This window comes from Pseudochaenichthys georgianus, chromosome 6 (genome assembly GCF_902827115.2).
Source record: "Pseudochaenichthys georgianus chromosome 6, fPseGeo1.2, whole genome shotgun sequence".
Classification (NCBI taxonomy): domain Eukaryota; kingdom Metazoa; phylum Chordata; class Actinopteri; order Perciformes; family Channichthyidae; genus Pseudochaenichthys; species Pseudochaenichthys georgianus.
The window spans coordinates 43,258,321-43,266,492 of record NC_047508.1 but is presented as its reverse complement, the minus strand read 5'-3'; the positions used below and the strand labels follow the sequence as shown (position 1 = coordinate 43,266,492).

General features: G+C 38.5%; 1 pseudogene; it reads left to right on the top strand.

The window, feature by feature from the left end:
* Nucleotides 1-337: 337 nt before the first annotated feature.
* Nucleotides 338-7,608, top strand: LOC117448235 (E3 ubiquitin-protein ligase TRIM21-like; annotated as a pseudogene).
* Nucleotides 7,609-8,172: the final 564 nt, after the last annotated feature.

The window sequence follows — 8,172 nt, the reverse complement described above, 5'->3', positions numbered from 1 at the left end:
TTTCAGTGGCCCCATTTGGCCACCCCTATGAAAAATGTCTGGAGGCGCCACTGCAGACACTGAAGGAGGACAGGAACACATCATTATTATTGTTATTATATTTAAGTTCCTAGGATACATTTTGATATATTGCAACATAAATATACATTTGATTTAACTACATATCAAAGAATACAACAGAACAAAATCAACATCAGTTCATCTCACACACGTTAAAGCTGTAGTTTGTTTACATCCTAATCCAGAACCCCTAAAACTACAGGTGAATAAAATTAATCTGCTTGTAATATAAACTAAAGACTGACCTGAATGTGAGTCAACAATCACGTGACCCATTTTCAAACCGTCTGTTCAGGGAGGAGGAAGTGTTTCACCAGCTGCTCTTAAACAGGGACCAACACAGCGTTGTGAAATAGAGCTATGAATCTCCAGATGTGTAAAGAGATGTCCTTTACAGTATGTATTGAGAACATACTCCTACTTATGCTCAATTCACTATTTGAAAGCCTCTTGGATCAGCTGTAAAATGCATCGTCACAAAGTTAAATAACAAGCCTCAACAGTTCTTCCTCCACTCCCTCTTGGCAAACTGCCACTGGGAGGTGGAACCACACTGTAAGAGAAGAGTTTCCATTTCCCGGAAATGAAAGCTGAAGTTTGTCTGAGCGACAGCAGAGCAGCAGCCGAGACAAGTCTCTGTTTCTCTGAAGAAACACTCAACTGAATCCAGCAGCTTCTTCTCAACAACACAGCAGGACTCTGCAAACACTGGTGAGTTCACTACAGACACATCACTGACTACATATTTAGTCAAAGTTGTATTCATATAAAGAATGTTATACTATAGATATGTGTCGGTTAAGATATTTGGAACAGCTACAACTAGAATGTAAACTCTGGTTAAGTTAGGTTAGAGAGCATACAGCCAAAGCTAGCATTAGCTCTTATTTTCATATTTCCTCTATTTGAAAGCATCTTTATAATTGACTCTATTAAACAAAGTAGAATCTAAATAGTAGATTTGTTCTGGACTGTCCAAAGCAAGGGATCTGGTGTTGTGTTACAAGTGTTGCTTATAAAAAGGCATGACAATTACATATTTCATTTTATATCATTTGTACACACTGTGGTTAGTAGCCTTGAGCTTTGAACCTGTTTCTGTAGTAACTGCTGTCTGCCTTTTGAAGCTGATAACGTTTACTGTTTTTTAACAACTACTATTAACTTCAGTGATGCTCAGCAGGAGGTTTCACTCCTCTGTTCACAACCCAGTCTCACGGCATTTCGTGTTCACCAACACGTATTTTAATCTATTGATTCGTGTTCACCATCACGATTTGCCCCTTTTATTCGTGTTGCACAGCACGATTTTAAAAGCAATGTATTTCTACTGGTAACGTGTTTCGTGCCTGCAGGCTGCAGCACGTCTTTTTCTCCGGTCGGGTCGTGGAAGACCGGAAGCTGTGTGGTTCATAAAAACATGTTCTTACTCAATATCAAGCCACAGTTATTGCTTTTATTTTAAATCGTATAATTTCGGACTTTTGTTGTCGTCTGTGAGGAAAATAAATGGGGCTCCGAGCCTCAGGATACTGAAATCTGTATTTTTAAAAAAAAATGTCCTTCTAATTTGTTATTCTTTTCAAAATAACACACTGTTATTTACTCACCAATAACACACGATTATCCTTGCTTTTATTTATTGGTTTAATTCCATAATCTCGGGCTTTTTCGGCGTCCGTCAGGAACTGAATTTCAAAATATAACCGGAAACAGACATAGGCATTTCGAGCGATTACCCAAGATCCTCAGCTATGGTTTTAAGCTCGCTGATTGGATCTGTTAGCCGCAATGCATGCTGGGATTTGGTGTTTATATTATATGAAATCCGGAAAACATTTAAAAAGTATAAAATAATACTTAATTCCGAGTGTTCTTGCTTTTCTCTTTGAAAGTCATCACATAACGGCATTGTAATACACGGTTCGGCTGTATTACATATTACAGATCTGCCATAGTTCTTTATTTATAGAGCCCTGATGAGAAGACCTTTGGAAAAACTGGAAGAAATGGCGCCGAAACTGAATACTTGACGTGGATCATAAATATATCAACAATTAAACAACATCTTCAATTTCTCTTCACACAATACGTCTCCTTGCAGTATCAACACTAATTCGGCTGACTTTTACATTTGATCTAATTCATAGATAGGTTATATTTACACCATAACGGTGCACAGCTGATAGAAAAGGACTGTAGTTTTTAAAGATATTACTGATTTTCTTTGAATGTAAGAATGTAAATACTGAGTCTGAAATAGTATAGCAATATGCTGTAAAATGATGTGAAAGCATACATAAAACTATACATCTTCAGATGTTGTACATACACACTAATAATACAAAGTTATTATGGCTGTGTGCACCTTGTGTGCACCTCCTAGTGGTTAAAGCACGGTATTGAATTATTGTACAGAGTACATACTTTCATAGGGGGAAAGTATAAATATAGAAATATAGAATATAAAAAATCAAGAAGATACTATAAGTGATCTCTACAATAAGACAGTTTAGTGCAGGATGTACACAGATATTAATAGGAGGAGGTGCAAAACAGAAAAACGGATTAACCTTTATTTAAACATTAAATATTAAATATTAAGCCTGACAAAGTAATTAACGTCTAATATATTGCTTTCCTGCAATGTTAACTATGTTGAAGCACTTATTTTAACTGATATTATACACATTAATTATACTCTTATGTATGTAGATAGAATAAGAAATGTGCAGAATATGACAGTTTAATGGTGGAGGTACACACATATTGATAGATGTCTTATAATGCACTGTTGAGGAACCTGTGACCCAAGTTTTTCATTCATTGCATAACAACACCGTAGTTGTGTATGATATGTCAATAAACCTTTGAAAATCTTGAAAGGGATGTGCAAAATAGTCATAATATACAGTCTTTAATTAACTATTAGTAGAGAATAACGAGTAATGAATATACTTTATTACTTGTTTCCATTCATGTCAATTGCAGATACATGTTTAGTCTTCTCAAGCACCAACTATCAAATATCTCTCCTGATTGTTGGCACTTGACAATCACCTTACCTGAATTTTACTCAGGTGTAACTAAAGTCTGATTTAAGGGTTGTTTATATTTCACATCATTAATCAGAATCTGCAAAGTAACTCAAATAAATGCAGTGGAGTAAAAATACCAGCTTAACCTCTGAATTGTAGTGGAGTAGAATTACAAAGTAGCAATGAGCTGTCATGTGGGTATATATTAATGCTATATATTAATGCTGCGCATTATGGACAGCGATTTTCACCCATTTATTAATTATATGTTTTACATTTGATAACACCAATGTGTTTACTAATGGCAACTTCTAATTGTGGGAAAAACGAAAACGTTCAGTAGAGACGTGACGTCCCATAGAACATTTTGCGAAACACAATAGCCAGCATGTGTAGTTCTGGGGGGGTGTTCGATTCCAGTTTTGGATAATCTGGCGTGGTTTCGTTCCATTTCACACAGCTGTTTGGCGCTCTGCGTAACCTTACGGCGACTGTAGTCCTAAACGATAGCTGGGGATTATGGGTAGTGTAGTGTCTTCGGCCATCCTAAACTCAGAAATGTTGACAATCGCAATGATGCTCGAAATGTCCCTTACAGGCCTACGTCTGTTTCCGGTTATTTTTATTTTGAAATTCAGTTCCTGACGGACACCAAAAAAGCCCGAGATTATGGAATTAAACCAATAAATAAAAGCAAGGATAATTGTGTGTTATTGGTGAGTAAATAACAGTGTGTTATTTTGAAAAGAATAACAAATTAGTAGGAAAAAATATTTTAAAATACAGATTTCAGTATCCTGAGGCTCTGAGCCCCATTTATTTTCCTCACAGATGGCAACAAAAGTCCGAAATTATACGATTTAAAATAAAAGCAATAATTGTGGCTTGATATTGAGTAAGAACATGTTTTTATGAACCACACAGCTTCCGGTCTTCCACGACCCGACCGGAGAAAAAGACATGCTGCAGCCTGCAGGCACGAAACACGTTACCAGTAGAAATACATTGCTTTTAAAGTCGTGCTGTGCAACACGACAAAAAGGGGCAAATCGTGATGGTGAACACGAATCAATAGATTAAAAATCGTGTTGGTGAACACGAAATGCCGTGAGACTGGGTTGCTGTTCAACAACGGCAAAATCCCCCAACAGCATTAGAGCTTACACATTGTGTTTCTTAGAGTTTAAACCGAATGCTGCTATGACTTTCCAGATTTCATTTGAACTTTAATTGTAATTCTCACAGACAAAAAACCTAAATGTTTTTGGTTGACATTGGTCTATGTATGTCATTTCTAACATAAAACGTTGGTAGTTTACATTTTCGGGTTCATAGTAGACTCTATGAACTGGCAAATAGAGAATATGTAATTACAGTTTTTGTTTTTTTCAAACTTTTGTCCCCAGACAGACATGTCTGCTGCCAGCTGTCTGCTGACTGAAGATCAGTTTCTGTGCTCCATCTGTCTGGATGTGTTCACTGATCCAGTCTGCACACCATGTGGACACAACTTCTGTAAAGCCTGCATCTCTCAACACTGGGTTAGAAAATACCCATTAAAGTGTCCTAACTGTAAAAAGCTCTTCTACAAAACACCTCAGCTGTGTGTCAACACGTTCATCTCTGAGATGGCTGCTCAGCTCAGACAGTCAGCTCAACAGAAAGCCAGCAGCAGCTGCAGCTCAGAGCAACACGTTGTCAAACCAGGAGAAGTTCCCTGTGACGTCTGCACTGGAACCAGACTGAAGGCCCTGAAGTCCTGCCTGTTGTGTCTGGAGTCCTACTGTGAGACTCACCTGGAGCCTCACCTGACAAGAGCAGGCCTGAAGAAACATCAGCTGATCGACCCTGAGGAGAACCTGGAAGGCAGGATGTGTGTGAAGCACGATAAACTGCTGGAGCTGTTCTGTCAGACCGACCAGGTGTGTGTCTGCATGCTCTGCACTGTTTCAGACCACAAGACACATGATGTTGTTCCTCTGAAAGAAGGATATGAAGGAAAGAAGGCTGAGCTGGGGAAGACAGAGGCTGAAATTCAGCTGATGATCCAGAAGAGACGACTGAAGATCCAGGAGATGAATCGCTCAGTGGAGCTCAGTAAGGAAGGAGCAGACAGAGAGATAGCAGATGGTGTTCAGGTCTTCACCGCTCTGAAGGAGTCTGTTGAGAGAAGCCAGGCCGAGCTCATGGACACCATCAAAGAGAAGCAGAGAGAGACAGAGGAACAGGCTGAAGGCTTCATCAAAGAGCTGGAACAGGAAGTCTCTGAGCTGAAGAAGAGAAGCTCTGAGGTGGAGCAGCTCTCACGCTCTGAAGACCAGCTCCACCTCCTCCAAAGCTTCACGTCCCTGAACGCTGCTCCACCCACCATGAACTGGACAGAAGTCAGGGTCCGTCCACCTTCATATGAGGGGACTGTGGTGAGAGCTGTGACTCAGCTGGAGGAGACGCTCAGGAAACAGAAGAAGAAGCTGCTCTCTGAGCTCGAGCTGAAGAAGGGTCCAGCAGTATGAGGTGGAGGTGACTCTTGATCCTGATACAGCAAGTCCTGACCTCATCCTGTCTGATGATGGAAAACAAGTGAAACATGGTGATGTGATGAAGAATCTTCCAGACAATCCAGAGAGATTTGATTCTTGTGCTAATGTTTTAGCAAAGCAGAGTTTCTCTTCAGGAAGATGTTATTACGAGGTTCAGGTTGAAGGGAAGACTCAGTGGGATCTAGGAGTGGCCAGAGAGTCGATCAACAGGAAGGGACAGATCACACTGTCTCCTCAGAAAGGTTACTGGGTGATAGTGTTGAGGAATGAAAATGAGTACATAGCTGGTGCTGGTCCTGCAGTCCGTCTCTCTCTGAAGTCTCAGCCTCAGAAGGTGGGGGTGTTTGTGGATTATGAGGAGGGTCTGGTCTCCTTTTATGATGTTGATGCTGCAGCTCTGATCTACTCCTTCACTGGCTGCTGCTTCAAAGAGAAACTCTACCCTCATTTTGGTCCCCATCTTAACAATGGTGGAAACAACTCTGCCCCTCTGATCATCTCTCCTGTCAATCACACCGAGTAGAACAACCATTTGATTTTCTTCAGAAAGATTCACTCTCACTAAATGTAATACATGTATTCAACTGGGGAAGTACATTGTACACATTGTTAATGTTTCAGAATCTGATCACTTATGGTTAACCTTGATGAGACGCATAAAAACTCATAAAATACTGATGAGTATGTTCTAATGTACTCTAGTTTATTCTACGGATTGCACTCCCTGCCGTCATGACTTGAAGTGAAAACTATTTACTCAGAAATAAACTTGTACCACTTCTTTATATGTCAGGGGGACAAGAAAAGTATTTATTGTCTTAGAATTGTGTGTTCAAAAAGTGATTCATACTTGCAGACATTACTAGTGGAAGTAATGCACTCCTTTTTCATTAGTAAAATACTGCATATATACATATATATTTTGTTATAATTGAAATGTAGGGCAAAATGATGGGTCTCTGGTGTGTTTTAAAAGGGTAGATTCAGGATTCATGGCTTAATTACATTATATTGGTACAAAATATATTGACAGTTAATTGGAAAATCAACAATACCTGATCATTAAACATTAGGCTGCAGTGGTTTAACAAACGAGGGAAATTAAAATGTAACATCTCAGCTGTCTGTTGTGTTATGTTAATTGTATTTCGTCCACCTCTCTGCACACTGCTTGTAAAGTTTGAACAAAGCCTCAATGGATTAAAAAAAAAGGAACAAAGAAGGTTTTTTTTGTGTTTTCTTTAATGTACTAACTGAAGTACAGTTTTCACTCATTCTCAACTTAGGGAAAGTAGCTTAAAACTATTTACTTAACCATTTCCATTTCTACTGAACTACATTTGTCTGTTATATTTGGTTCTTCTGAAGCTTTATAAACTATTTAAAACCCTCTTGGATCAGCTGATCATAGATATTAAGTTTGCTGTATATGTTTGTTAGAAATAAGGCCATCAACTGGTTAGCTTAGCTTAGCATAAAGACTGGAAACAGGGGAAGACAAAGCCAGCCTGTCCAAAGGTAACAAAATCCACCTATCAGCAGCTCTGAATCTAGTTTGTTTAATCCATACCAAATCAGAGGAGTAAAAACATCAATAAGACGTTTAACAGGGGATTATGGGTCGGGCTATTTCTTGACTGGGACCAAAACAAGTTACCAAATTGTTTTTACATTTCAGTTTTCATACAGAGATATATTAGGTACACTTAATTGTGTATTTTGTCACTCACTATTTTCCCCTTTCCTAGTATATATGCTAAACTAAGCTAATCTAAGTGTCTGATGGCTTCAGTGTGCGCGGTCTGACTGGTTGGACTGCTTCTAATGATTATTATGTCATTCTTCACATTGAACACACTCATCACTGCCTGTGCAGGTGAGACTAACTGACTGCAAACGTCCCATCTGACTGGAGATCAATAAAGGTTTTTTTAAATATCAAAGGTGGATGGTGAATAATATTACAATTAAAAATGTTTCACTCACATCATGACTTTGTTTTTATTACAGTATACGTTTTCTGAAATGTTATCTTTAAATATACTAACGCATACAGAAACAGCACAGAAATGTGTACACTGGTTAAAGCCAGGATCACATTCTTGTTTTATCGTCGACTTATTAGAGTCAAAGGTTTTTACAGAGGGGAGTTTTGATATGGGTTTGTACCACTACATACATCCACAAAACTGTCAGCAGCCTTTAAGAGAAATCTATTCTCCACATGTTTTTTGGGAAACAGATGTTATAATCCTCAACGCAATCATCAATAATCAGTCTATAAATCTGGCTATTGATGATATATGAACAAACCACTCAGAGTACAGATGGGAGTGAAACTAATTTTGAGGTAGGAATCAAAATAGCCGAAACTTTCAAAACTGACAACCAATGAAAAAAACAATGTTTTACAACAACAGTGTCTCGCCTCAATGGTGACGTACCTTCACCTGTTGGCAACACAGTAATTAAGTTTAAAAAATAGTAACTAAATCATATGACCACTTTTTGTATTAGATTCGAATTTAGTTTAG